Raw genomic sequence first — 14,555 nt, forward strand, 5'->3', positions numbered from 1 at the left:
GAAAATAAACCAAGAGGTTATGTAATTATATGTGGTTATAAAGTAGATGTGAAGTAATGTAGTTGGCTTGTCAGTGGGTATGGGTGTAACAGTAATTTCTTCATCTGTATAAAAATAAAATTAAATGGAACAGAAAGTTGATGAGAACTTCCAATCAAATTTGATATGCTCATTTAATGAAGTAACCTGCTGGAATCTAATACAGAACCCCTGGGGTATAAACCTTTCTACAGCCATATGGTGGTCCAAGAAACAAATATTTCCTATAAATGGGGTATTTAGTGCCAAACCAAGATGATTGCAGGAGGAAGGGTCAATGATCATCGATCTTTGGGTCTCAGCACTGTTTGCACATAGTACAGACAGGTCCTGGTTTAATGATTCACAAACTTACTCCAAAAACATTTGCTACAAGAAAGGGGACAAGGAAGATAAAAATGGCAAAGGGGACCAGAGTCTCTTGTTGTTCAGTGGATTACACCATGAGCTCCCACATACTGTTTGATCCAGCTAATTAGAGATGGATGCAACCAAAATGTTAACATGTGAGTACATATTTGATCAAAAATCAAGTGGCTGGGGCTCTGAAGTAGCATTCAAACCTGAATCACTTTTATGAAATTCAGTTAAGCCCAATCTCTGCAACTGGTTTGTAACCAAACCTTAATCACCGAAGTTGTTGCTGGGGTGTGTAAGGCTTTGAGCTCAGTATATCAGAAGTTCTTGCACTGGAGCTGCTCTGAGCGTGCCAGATGCAGGTCTCACAGCCCAGTCTTCTGTTTTTTCTTCCAAGAGCAAAGGCACATAAATAAAATTGCCACTCCTACGAATGACAGTTGTAAACAGTCAAAATGTCCCTACGCATCAAGGTGTTTCCCAGAGAGCCTGGAGTGTTGTGGGTCACCTCATTCTTCAGTGATTTAAAGATCAGCATTATGGGGCTGTATGATGGGTTTTTGCCATCTGATGGAACCCACATGAAATGAATTGATGGCTTCATTCCAGTTCCTAGTGTAGACTTGTTGGCAGTCTCCAAGGATATGCAGACTAATTTCATCCATCAAAAGCAGAAAATATCTTTATCCAGAAAAAAATGTATTTTTTTTCCCCCTTTGGAAAAATGTAAATACAAGACAAAATATGCAGCAGTTCATGAGCAAGTTATGCATTCCTCTGCAGTGTGTAACCTGTTCTCAAAGAGGTGGTCTGGATCAATTTGTGAACAGTTAGGAGGGAAAGCTGCATTTGGAGATACTCTGAAACACATTGTTTCCTCTGCATCTTCCATGAAATCCTCAGTTACCATAACAAAAAAGGAAATAGAAAAAAAAGCCAGAAGACTGTCAATAAGCAAATGAACTGACATTTTTCACCATGATACCCAGCTATGATGTGTAACACAGAAGGTGAATCGCTGCACATCCTGGGTGTCAGCTACAGCCAACTGATGTACACCACAAGCTCAGGTCACAGAAAGCAGAGCAGGAAAGATGAACACAACAGAAGGTTTTTGTCAGCATTAAGTATAGGCCCTACATAACACCGCAGGGAAACTGGACTAGTTTTTGTTTTACTTTTTGCTTTGGACGGCTTCCATAGCACGATGGGCCATTCCCATTTCTTGTGCTTTAAGAAAAGGGGTATCTTTAGGGAGGTAGGAATTTACCTAGGAATAACTGAAAGTCACTGATACATTTTGAGATCATTAGCAGTCAGGAGACATAATTTAAATGAGATGTTAACAAAACCTTAATTAACTTTTCCTGTAGCTAAACACCCCTTGCTGTTCTCCTGGCCTCTATCTCTTATTTTAGTGTTAAAAGTTCCTCCACGGCTTTGTGGCAACAGATGGTGTCTATCAAATTGTCAAAATCTCAGCAAGTATCCCAAGGACTGAGGAGGAGATCTCAAGCATTAAACCCCCAGGTTTCTCTAGTTCCTGGTCCCTTAAAGCAGCACAGTAACACACCAGATGATCTGCAGGCTGTGCACAAAGCAGGAGCTCAAATGCACTCTCAACAGTGGGCTATCCATGCAAATGCAAAAATACTCTGTTTTGATCTCCACAAAATACTCATGGACTCATTCAAACAACTGGTCAGACATCCTCCCCCACTGTAAGCCTTGTGAGCAGTGTAGGAGGAATCCATGACTCTTACCCATGCCAGGGGAAATTTATCCTCAGAAGCCAATAAATATGCAAAAATATGTGTCATGGGTTGTAGAGAGGAAAACCCCATCGTCCTGGATTTTAGCTTGAGTAAATTTCTTCTCAGTAGCTGTTAAAGTGTGGTGTTTTGGGTTCAGAATGAGCATGGTGTTGATGACTCACTGATGCTTTGGGCTTTTTGCAAGTCCTTTGCTAGAGCAAGGACTATTTTCTCCCCCTTGTCTCATGCTCTGTCAGTGAGGAGGTGAGCAAAAGAAGCTAAGAGGGAGCACAGCTAGGACAGGTGACCTGAACTGACCAGAGGGACATTCCATACCATAGAACATCATTCCCAGTGCATAAACTGGAGGGAGTTACCTGGAAGAGTAGCCAGTCTGAGTTCAGGAAAGGGGTCTGGAATCGGTCAGCGGGTGGTGAACAGCTGTATTGTGCATTACTTGTTATTTTGCTTCTATTGCCATTATTATTATTTGCCATTGTTATTGTATTTTGCTTCATTTTCAACCATTAAACTGTTCTTGTCTCAACATACAAGTGTCACTTGAATTCTCCCCCCCATTCCACAGGGGTGAGGGGGGTTGAGTGAGGAGTTGTGTGATGCCTTATATCTAGCTGGGTTTAAACCCACAGTACACTTGCAAGCAAGAATGTACATAGTGAAAAAGGAAAGAAGAATGAATCAAGTCATGCTTGATCCATTTCTATGGATACATAGATTAAATTAGTGTATATAAATTTAAAGACCTCTTTAAAATTTACATTGGTCTGCAATGTTTATATATATATATATATATATATATATATATATATATATATATATATATATTTCTAATGTATTTGTAAGCCACTCTCTCTATTTGCTAAGTAACTTTGCACTTTCTGGACAGTTTCACTACATGTATTCCTAGCAGTATTGCTGTATGGCCCCAGGGAGGAAAAAAGGAAATTTCAGATGGTGATTCTCTTCTGGGTTACTCCACGATAGCAGTTGGGGTTTGTAACTTGCGTTGCTGGATGCAGGAAATTACTTTTGGAGGCAACAGAGTTGAACTGACTGGTCTTATTCCCAGCTCTCTTACTTCAGTTTTACTATAGCACAGCTTTTTCTACAGGGGACAAACCAGGCTTTAAAGTCATTTGTCTAAGAATAGCCAGGCTCAGATTGCTGTTTTACTAGAACCTTCACACAAAGCATATGTGTTTGTGAAGTGTTTGAACACTGATAGCCACAGTAGCCTGGAAGAAGGAATTTCTATTTCACATCTGAGCTTATATTTGAAATCTAGAAAGATGATGTACATGGTAGTCTTCTGGAGAAGGAAATTGGTCTTATTATCATTTAAATTTGTATATTTTGCAAGGTGTTGCTGCCATTTTTATCTCATCCAGCAGCATTGAAAATAACATTCTCTAATGCTGGAATCAATTTTTGGGCTGTATTTATTGCATGGGTGTAATATATAACTTTAGCCTGGGGAAAACTATCCTTTTCAGTTGCTTATAGTGCTCTCAAATACTTTTCAGTCTGACCTTTTGATACTGGAATGCAGCCCAGAGATAAATTTGTCTACAGTTTTATCAGGCTTTATCTTTGACTTCTGAGAGTAACAGGTAAGTATATTTGCCTTACACTTTTCAAACATGCACAGCTCAGCTTGAGAGCAGAATTCAGTCATTTGTACTCTAGTTTGTCGGGGTCACAGTCAGATGAGTATATCAGCCTTCATTTCAAACATGAAAGCAGATTTCCAGTGTTCCTGAGTGTAAAGAAATACATGGAACCAGGAGCTGTGATGAACTAACACAGCACCATCTACTTCAGTCTGCAGAATTACCAGAGCAGACCATGGAGAGTTGTTTTGTTCTCTATAGATTTTCAATGGAGAATATGCTCTTTTCAGAGGAAAGGCCTTTCCCCCATGCCTCTGGCATACAGCAACAATGTCTCACACGTGAAACAATTGTCATCTTTTTTCTTTGGAGTTTAAGGATGGAAACATAAGGATTTCAGGTTCTTGTAGAGGAAAAAAAATAAAAAAATAGGAAAAAGAAGTAGTTAATCATCTAAAGTGTTTTCAGCCTCGACAATATTCTTCCCAGAAAAAAAATTGCAGCATGAGCTGATCCACCTGTGTAAGTGTCCTAGTGAGAAGTCTCTCTGGAAACAGCCCTGCCCCTTCCTATCTGTATCAAGAGGACAAACTCAGTCCTCAGTGCCAATACGCTCCAGCAGCTAATGGAAAGGGATGACAGACACCTCTTAAAACTGCTTTTAGCTTCACTTCTCTCTTGCAGTTGGGTCTTTATTCACTGCTGGGCAGTGGCAACTTGACAAGAGAATAAAGCTGTAATGGCCCTTTGAAATAAGGTAGATGCAGAAGACAAACTGTGTTCGGGTACATCTTGACGTCCAGCGCTGTCTGACCTAAGAGAAAATGTAAGCGTGAAGGAATGTCATTCAGCAAATAATGAGCAAGAATGGTACCCTGCATCTCCAGAGAGAAACAGGCAGAAGGAGAAGGTTTTTCACCAAAGACCTGCTAAGGAAAGTGCAAGAGCAGTGACTCTCTCTCTCAAGGCACTACAAAAAATGATGACACATCCCTAGGCTGGCCAGGCACTGCGTGGGAGTAGCTTCATCGCAGTCTAGTTTCAGCTTCCTCATGCTCTTGGGTTGTTTGGTGGTATGTGTCTGTCTCTGAATCCTAATTTATTCCTTTGAAATCTTTTCAAGAGTAATCTGCCACAGAATGTGTTTGTATAAAGGGATGAAAGTAGCAAATGTCCACATGAAAAATAAAGGTCAGTCAGACACTTTTTATGTGAATCATCATTACACCCATACTTCCTGCTGGAATAATTAGGAGATTTGTTTAGAACACTGTGCTTCTTTTGATTTATTCCAAATCTGTTGTAAATTACTGACTAGAGATTACATGCTGAGAAACTTTGTACTAAAATAATTCTTAATCCATACCAAAAATTTTCAATTTGCTTTAAGGGAACTGCTTCCAGAGGCTAAAGGACAAATCTGTTTCTTTTATCTCTTCATTCTGCAGACTGTCTCCTGAAGTCTCTCTGTATCAATGCCATGAGTTCGTGGTGTTGATTTTCTTGTATCTTATGTTGGCATCTCTTGAAAAAGTGTACGGCACAGAAGTTTGTCCATCAGTTCACCACACAGGCTAGGTGGCTTTGAAGCTGAGTTCCTAAAAGTGAAAGAAACCTCCCAATTTCCTAATCTTGGAGCCCACATTCCAAGGTGGTTTTTTGGATCCCAGTCACAGTCATCCCTCTTCAAGTCTGCTTCCAGAAACTCAAGATTTCTAAACAGAAGGTACCTTTCATGATGGAAACAGAACAGGAAGGCCAGAAAGCTCTTTAGGTCTGTTTATAGGCTTGGAAACCTAAATATATTCCTAGCTAAGGAATATTTACGTGAATACAACTAGCCATATGCAGTGATGAAGTACAGCCAAATTCTTCTTGTCTCAAAAAAGCAAAGGAGACTTCTCTGCACACCCCATAGTGAAAAGCTGGTTAAAATGGGGATGTCCCTAGAGGTGTTCAAGGCCAGGCTGGATGGTCTCAGGGCAACCTGATCTAGTGGGTGGCATCCCTGCTCATGGTGGGGAGGTTGGAACTCCAAAATCTTTAAGGTTCCTGCCAAGCCAAACCATTTTGTGATTCTATGATTAGCTCCAAGTAAATAATGAAGCTGACACTGCTGAATAGCCACTGGATTTCCAGTATTCAATTAACATTTTATTTGTTTGACTGGTGTCTTTTTGGAGGTTTTAAGATAAAATTTGGTGCATTCACTCAGCCTTCAAATCCAGCATTTTTTAACTGCTTAAATGAGAAATATTGTGTTTTTGTGTTGCTATTTTAATGCAGCAAGCAAACAGAGATCAAAGTATCTTGAGAACTACATTTAATTATAATCTCCGCCACAAATGCCAGAGCAAGATGTGGCTCTGTCATAAAAGAAAACACAGTAAAACAATATTATGCAGTTTACAAATTCCATCAAACCACTGTACAAATAAACAATGCTACTGAATCACACAACAAATCATCTTACAATTAGGCCACACAAGACCATCTGGTTTGCAAACCAGCCTACAAGCCAAAGAGGAAAACTTTGAAGATAAATATTGCCATATGTGGAAGCCCAGGAAAAATATTGCTTACTAGCACGGAGCATCATTTTGAAATGTAATTCTCCGTGGGAATTGAAGATTTCTTACTGAGGCTAATATATTTTGCAAGAAACCTCACAAAATGGAAGCATAAGGTATTACAGATAGACCCAGAGACTGCAAAGGAATGAAAACCCTTTTAAAGCAGCTGGATTTAGCCTGATTGCCGCTTGAGTACCTAAGTTAAATTGGAAGTTGTAACATTTTGTCTGTCCAGGACTTTTGTCTGGTTGCATAAAGGAAACATCCTGTTCTTTCTCAGTCAAAGTGTACTGATAATGGAAAAAAGTAGAATTTGGTCTACATGAGCTTTAAATGGCTAAAGTAGTGTTATTTAACCACTCATTATACTGATAATCAGAGATTCTTAGCATTCTGATGGAACAGTTTTGCAAAACTCAAGGTCTAAGGATCAAGATTTACCAAAGCAAACAGATACTTGGAAAGTCTGTCTTCAAGTCACATAATGGTTGTGCAGTTCAGGAGACTGGAATTCAGCATTCTTAAACACCAAGACACCTAAAGACAGACACCAACAATAAAGATGTCTATAATCTTCTCTCAAAGATGCTGGCAAAGGAACATGTTTTTTTCTAAAGTCAGAGGTATGTTCCTCCTTAATATTTGTGATTCAGGGTCAGGTCCTGAAGCATAATGGTCAGTAAAGGAGAATATTAAAAAAGAAACAAATAATAAAAAACACAAAATCAAGATCAGCCACTCATCCATCTGAACAATTTTTGATTAATATAAAAAATGCAGAAGTGTTTCATTTGCTTGAAATTTACAATCTCTGTGCTGTTCTGCTGGTTTGTTCCCAATTTGTTTTGCCTTTTACCATGAAAGACCATGAACATTTGAAAAGGGTTTATCTTTCATGCTTTGAAAAAAAAAAAAAAAAGTTGAAATATTAAAAAGGATAGTTAAGGACATTTATAGAATGATAAAATACACTTTAAACTGCATTGGTTTATATGCATTATACAGGGTATAAAATTGCTTGAAAGCTTATAATTGACATCTCTGGCTCATTAAATGTTTTCTTTCTGTCACAGGTATTTCTCATAAAGATGATCAAAGGTTTGGATTCTCCAGAAAATGGCTCATATGTTAAGAATAACTCAGAAGTGCTGAAGTCACATTTTCATTCTTGCAGGGTTACTAATGAAATCTTTACTCTTGGTACTGAGGTTTTAGAGATGGGTTTAAGCAAAGTTTTTACAATCTAAGAAAATACCTTTAAAAAGGCAGCCTCCACTCCCAGTTTTCAGCCTCATGGCAAATGTAACATCCCTACAGTTGTCCTGATTTAATTTTTTTCCCAACTGTGGTGTCCAGCCCATCATCTTTTAAAGAGGTGTTATAGAACTAATTGCAGTTGTGGAGCTTTTTTTTTTTTCACTAAGGTGTGAAATTACATACGTGTGTCACATCTCCAGCTGGCCCAAGGCACACAGAGCTGGGGCTCCATTTGCTGCATTAGTTCAGTCCAGCAGTTTTGGGGGAGGTTTGATTTGTGTCAGCACATGCCTTGATAAAACACAAAGAGAAGCAAAAGTGTTGTTGGCCTGACTTTGGGTGTTTGTAGGTTTGGGCCATCAGAGTGTTTCATCACATATTCAGTGGATTCTGCATGTCACAGGGAGCACTGCTGTGCTTTATGTATATTCCCAGCTCATGAGAGTGTTTCACTCTCTGAAGTTTCTCCTAAAGCTCCTTAGATCACAGGGTGGAAAAAAATGGCCTGCTCTAATCCAGATATAGCAATTGAGCCTTTTCTCAGGTTTTCTGGCTGATGTCTTACATGGTTTGAGGTGCAGTCCCTGCTTTGGGCCAGTGCAGAATGGAAGATCTCTCCTTTTTGCACCACAGGGCAGCAATTTTCATGGAGATTCAGAAGGTGGTATGCAAAAGTCTGGCAGTTTACATCATATATAGATTTTTTTTTTTTTCCCAGTTTTTTCAGAGTTATGCTGGCGGTTAAAATGGTGAGCAAGCAGGTTGTGCAGGCCTCAGCTTAGGATTTGCTTTACTTACTGCATTTTTATTTCAGACAGCAGCAGTCAGATTGCCAGCATTGACAGCAGGCCTAGCCCTACCTGGAGCAAGAGGAAGACCTGATCTTTGCTCTTTCACTGGGGCATAGAGAGCTAAAGCTGTGGAGAAAATCTTGGCAAGTCCTACCACTCAAAAGGATTTTCTCCTCAAATGACTATGGTCTCAAGCTTTGACAGAGCAGCGCCAGCTTCTCCTGGCTGGAGATGTGCTCATGGCTAGGCATCAGCACTACCCCAGAGATGGCTCAAAACATGTGTGAGTCACAGAAGGGAGAGTTTCGGATGGCAAATTTGGAAAAGATGTGCTGGGGTAGGGCAGGGAGGGGCAGGGAAGGGCAATAAGAGTGCCCATGGCTGGGAAAAAAGGGCACTTATGGTCACTTTATCTCTGTTTCTTGCTCTGTTGTCTGCCTGTCTCCTGGTATTTCTACCACAGCACAGGCTGCAGCCCTTAGTGTGCAAACAAACAGTCAGAAAGAAAGACGCCTCCTTCCAAGTGCCTGGATTTTGTCTGAAATGTGAGCAGGAGATGCAGGAGATGAAATCTCCCTCATCCTTGCTGAGGCCTGTCTCTGCAGCTGATTTTGAACAGCACTGAGTCATGGCAAAAGACATCAGGAACTCCCTGAAGCCAAATAAACCCTTGCCAGCATCCCAAAGGGGATTCCCAGCCACCTCACTCATGTGCAGTGCCTCTGGCATCCAGTGACTTGCCCAGAATTATTTATTTGTTTTATTCACCTCTGTTTTGTCTGGAAAAGACTTATCTGTTTCTCCTCCCGCGGCTCAGGTCTTTCTTTCAGCTCCTGCCAAATCCAAGGGCCACTAGTTTTGCAAGCTTCTTTGGAGGAGGAGCCATCCCTCCTCCTCCTCCTCCTGGTCCGGCTGGCCAGCAGCCAGCTCCTGGGAGGTGACCAGGACCTGCGAGGAGAGGGATGCGGTGCCACGGCTGGAGGGAGAGACGCCAGGTAGGAGATGTGGTGTTTGGCACCCTGCAAAGGCTGTGGGGCTGAAGTATCACCCTGGGACATGGCTTTAGCCCTGGGCTGAGCTTCCAGTGGGGACACAGCCCCCTTGCACACAGGGGTGATGGCAAAGGCAAATTGGATGGAGAGAGGAGGAAAAGCGATGCTCTGTGGCACCGGGAAGCTTTGCCAGGCTATGAATACGGCCCTTAGCTCCTGGCATGTGTAGGATTAGCTCTGCCACAGAAAGCCTCTTTCCCCCTTGCCAGCGAGACCCATTCTGGCTGGGACAAGACTCTCAGCTGCTGCCACAGCCAGGCCACTGTCATCCATGGAAACACACCGGTTTGATTCATCCTTGTATTTTCATCTGCGCCTTGCTTGGGGAGCTGCCCAAGCAGCGTCTCCAAGGAGAGGGGCTGATGGGTGGCAAACCCCAGCAGTCAGACCGCACCAGGGGGAAGGAGTGGACCCCTCCCCAACTTTTGGGGTGTCTCAGGTTGGCGTGGGCCTGGTTGTGCTCCCACCACAGGCTCAGACCCACCGGCTGCAAGGGAGAGCATCGTCAGCATCGCCGAGATCCAACGCCCTTCACTGCGCTGCACACACAGCACTGTCCTGACATTAAATAAATAGTAAAAAAAGGGAGATGGAGAGAGAGAGTGAAACGTACACCCTCCATTTCACACAGTGTCCAGAAAGCCTGGCTGTCAGCATCCCGCTGGACTCCCTCCAGACAGGTATTCATTACATAGATTTGACTTTTTAAATACGATAGAAATGAGAACTGCAAACTTAATATGTTTTTCTTCTTGGGAGATGAGGGGGCAGGAGGGAGGGGAATAGCATTTACCTCATAATTTCCCTTTCTCTTCCCCCCCTGTGTAAGCCACATTATTCTTTCTGCAAAGGTACTTGGGGAAACTTGCTAAAATTTTCCCTCATGCTTGAAATTTACTTACCCTGGGTAACAGGAAATGTGGTGTCTTGTGATGTAGATTGTTATACCAGATGGTAATCTTAGCACATGCTATTTGTGTAGATCTGCGGTGCAAGTGAGTCATCATTCGTAGCTGACCTTCACTGCTGTGAAAATACTTCTTTCAATAATAACAACAACAATGACAATAACAATAACAAACAACCTTTCGACAGGGTTCGCCTCTGCCTGGCGTGAGGACAAGGGCCTGCTGTGCAGCCGGTGAAGGTGGGTCCTGGGCTCTCGGCAGAGCACAGTTACAATCCCTCTGGAGCAGGATCCAGGACTCGTTACGAGTCTTTCCATTGGCTCTGCTGAGCTCTGGATCAGGCCCAGGTCGTGTTGCATCACATTTCTTTACAGCCTCCTTACGTTCCCCTCTCTGCACTCCTCTGTTGACAGAAAGCACTTGCCCTTTTTCTGCCATGTAGGAAGAGGCTCAGCCCCTTAATCAGACCTAAATAATGGGACCAGCTTGCTGATGTTTTCTAGGTCCCTGCAGCATGTTGAATTTAGCAGAAAGAGAAGACCGTGAGAGGAATTACCCCTGAATCAAAATTATGCGTGCAATTTCCTCACCTTAAAAAGGAGCATTTTTACCCGAGACAGGTAGCAAAACCCTTTGATATTTCAATGGTTTTGCTGGAGCCTCCCACAACACCTGTGGCAGTCTCAGCCTTTCTTATCCCTATTTGTTGTCTGCACAAATAATTCTGAACACAGGTTCCTGCTTCTGCAAATCTGCAGATCTAAGGCCAGATCCTGCAAGGGCTCTATGGATGCAGGATTGAGCTCATAAATTGAAATTACATTTGTTATTAGTAGTGCCACTGCAGTCCTGTAGAAATCCAGACATAGTATTTGACTCCAGTGTTTCCTGCAGCAGTGAATTCCACTCTGGGAAGAAGCATTTCCTTTCATTTTCCTGAAGCTGTCCTTCTGCTGTGGGATTTAAGACAAAGATTCATTTTTCTTTCCATTAAAATTAAAATACTGGATGCTAGCGGAAAGTGGTTTCTGGCTCTTTGTAAATATCAAAACCTCAGACCTTACTAGCTGTGATAGCTTTCCAAAGCTATTCTTCCAGGCATTTCAGCATCACATTCTAGCACTGTGTCCTAGGAAAGAGGGTGAGAGTTTCAGAACAGGGTACATATTCTGCTTAGAAAGTTGTTTGATAAAATAAATAAAGCATTTAAGTAAGGAGAACCCAGAAGCCTATCATATGTCAAACTTTTCAAAACCAATTACAACTCACATCTGATAGAGTGAAAATCACACTGGCAATTAGATCAAGAATGGCTGATTAAATTCCTCAGGCTCCCCAAATCACAACGCCAGTATTTGTTTCAAAGACCTTATAATTACTGTATTTAAAAGGCTGTTATTCAATACTCTACTCTAACTCTAAATTGCTCCTGATGTCAGCTCGAGGTACACGAAATCCTGCCTATGGCATGTGCTATGGCTGATCAGTGCACATGACCCTGCATATCTTTTGCTTTGTACTAATCTTCTCTAAGATCAGAGGAGATGGATATTGCAGAAGAGGCAGTAGGTCTGACTAAAAGCCTATCAAATCAGTGGAAAAACTGGATGTTAATGGACTTTAGATCAGGTCCTTTGTGACTGATTTTGCTGGATCACTGTTGCAGTAAAAATGCCTCTTTTCTCATGCTGAACTGTACTTATCTAGCAGCCAGGGGAGTACAAGTGACATATACATTCATCTTAACCTATTCCACATTTTTCAGCTGATTTTATGAGTGGATTGACCAAGCAGGAGCTAGTTGCTAAATAAAATAAATTAAAAAAAATTACTTTGGAGTGCTGTGAAATCACGTATTTCTTCTACGGCCTGTCTTGTTCAGGAGCGTGTCATATTTGTTACACTGTCCTGCCGGTAGCATTGATAAAGTGTTATAAAATTGAAGTCCATTTTCTTGCTCTCACATCCAGGATATTCAGTCCTTGTAAAAGACAGAAAAATTCCTGATGTTTGAAAAAGTTACTTCTGGTGCCAAAACAGACAGAAAACGTCTATGCTCCTGTAGAAATGCAAGGGGAATAAAGCTGTTTCTAAGGGGATAAATGTCTCTCCTATTTCCTATTCCCTGTTACTTTGGTTACTGTTACTTTTAAACATTCCTAGCATTTTGCACATAATAAAAAAATGGCAAAATCCCTGTTCATTCCTAGACACTATTTTCAAACCAATGCTGCTTGTGTCAAAGAAAAGTGAAAAGAGCAAACTCCATCCCACTCCAGTATAGCAACCCATCCTAGGTGAAGCTCTTGCTACTCTGCTTTTTGATGGAAGGAGATATAAAAATGAAAAAAAAAAGTAAAAACAAGGATAGAAATTGCGCAAGAGGGAGGACTTGAAAAACACAATCATGAGACCCAGTGACCTGCCTATTATCTTTGGTCTTATGATCACCATCAACTGCATTTCTTCCTTCTGTGGTTTGGTCCAGGATGCAGATCCTGTATATGGCCATGGTATGACATAACAAAGAGTGCTCAGCTGTGGATAAGTGTGATTGTCATAGCAGTTATTCCTTGCACCCAGCCATCATCACCTCCTCCCCTCCACTGCTACTCTTTCCCCCAAAACTGTTCTTCAGGGGAAGCAGACCAGCAGGCAGCCCCTGTCACCATTCCATTACCAGAGCCACAAACCAGTGTGTCCACATCAGGACAAAGAGCTCACCACTAGGAACATTTCCTGCAGGAAGCTTTCATAGCTGTCCTGCAGCTTGTGTTTCTTTTATTTATTTAGGGATCTATTTTCAGCTTGCTATCTATTTGTGCTCTACCTAGGGCAGAAGGGTTTACTGGCCATCTGAAATATTTTTGTTCCATAAGCATTGCCCACCAGGGCTCCTAGGTTTGTGTTTTGCATGATAGACTGCATGGGATTTCATTTGTACTTTAATAACCTATTAAAATGTCTGAGAGCTGCCACTATAGGTTTGCTCCTCCTGAAAGCATTTTAGCTTTCATTAAACAGTAGCATCTGTATTTGCACTGTGGCTTTGATTTTTTTTTTTCTAAATTCTTAAAAGTGTAAAAAACTCATTAATTTTTTTCCTCAAAGTGTTACACAGAAAACATTCTTGTCTGAAGTATCTACAAATATGGCATTCTCTGATGTTCCTCGTTTGTCTGTCATTAGTAATACCCTCTAGTAACCTCTGGCTAAGGCATTTTTCAGATATGCAGTTCTTCTGGTAACTTATTTACTCAGGACAGTTTAATTCAGAGGCAACATCTGGATTTCCATGGAAGCCAGTCTTACAGCTTAGCTGACTGAGGTACCACAGAGGTCAAGAGAACTGCCTGTGGTGATACTTTAGCTGCTACTGAACTTAGGACCTTCCTGCCTTCAAAACACTGTGTTGTAACTGTCAGACTCTCTCATCAAAAATCATATTCCTGGGGATGATCTTCTTTCCTTGGGCCCTGATTACATCCTTCCTTTTCCATGGTCATTTTTAGGCCAATTTTATCTGTTCACTATATCAGCCCTGCAGTACTGTCTTAAGAAATATTGCTTTGCTCTGCATTTGCTTCCAAACCACATTTCAGTGTTTTCTTCAGATGACAGACAAGTGAAAAAAGTTTGAAAGTATCCTTTTGGCCCTTGAAAAATGATTTTCTATTCCTTACAAATTTCTGAGGTGCACAGGTGATCTTCATCTTCATCTTCATCTTCATCTTCATCTTCATCTTCATCTATGATCATCTTGTGAAATTATGTCTTCTTCAGAGCGTTTTGAAGCCATAAAAAATCCATACAAAACAAAACTGTATTGTCTTCAACTGTTGTTTGTGTGCTAATTAAACATCTCTTTGAACAAATGGTGTAAACTCTCTAATAAATTTGTAATGAAAGAAATATTCAAAGCCTCTGTGATTAATGAGCAGATGTTAACAGGCAGTGCAAGCTTATGGGAAACCATTTCTAATAGTGATGTCAACAGAGAACAATTCACAGACATAATTACTAAAAAATTATCAGAGACTTCCTTGTCAAGTATTTTGTATGTTTATAAAGCTGTTGGTGACTCATTTTAAGCAGTCTGGGAGACTTATTTGATTTGGAATCGGGGTTTTATTATAGCTTAGCTGTTATGTAATAGTTTACTCAGACAGAATGGTCAGCTATTCTTCCATCTC

At 41.2% G+C, this 14,555-nt stretch overlaps 1 long non-coding RNA gene across 1 annotated transcript; it reads left to right on the forward strand.

Moving 5' to 3' along the window:
- The first annotated feature begins 9,333 nt into the window (after positions 1-9,333).
- LOC147655044 (uncharacterized) lies at positions 9,334-14,274 on the forward strand. Its single transcript, XR_015283739.1, has 3 exons — positions 9,334-9,397; positions 9,927-10,134; positions 10,550-14,274. It is a non-coding gene; the product is annotated as an uncharacterized LOC147655044 (long non-coding RNA).
- Positions 14,275-14,555: the final 281 nt, after the last annotated feature.

This window comes from Cyanistes caeruleus, chromosome 2 (assembly GCF_971803275.1).
Source record: "Cyanistes caeruleus chromosome 2, bCyaCae1.hap1.1, whole genome shotgun sequence".
In the NCBI taxonomy this organism is placed as follows: Eukaryota; Metazoa; Chordata; class Aves; order Passeriformes; family Paridae; genus Cyanistes; species Cyanistes caeruleus.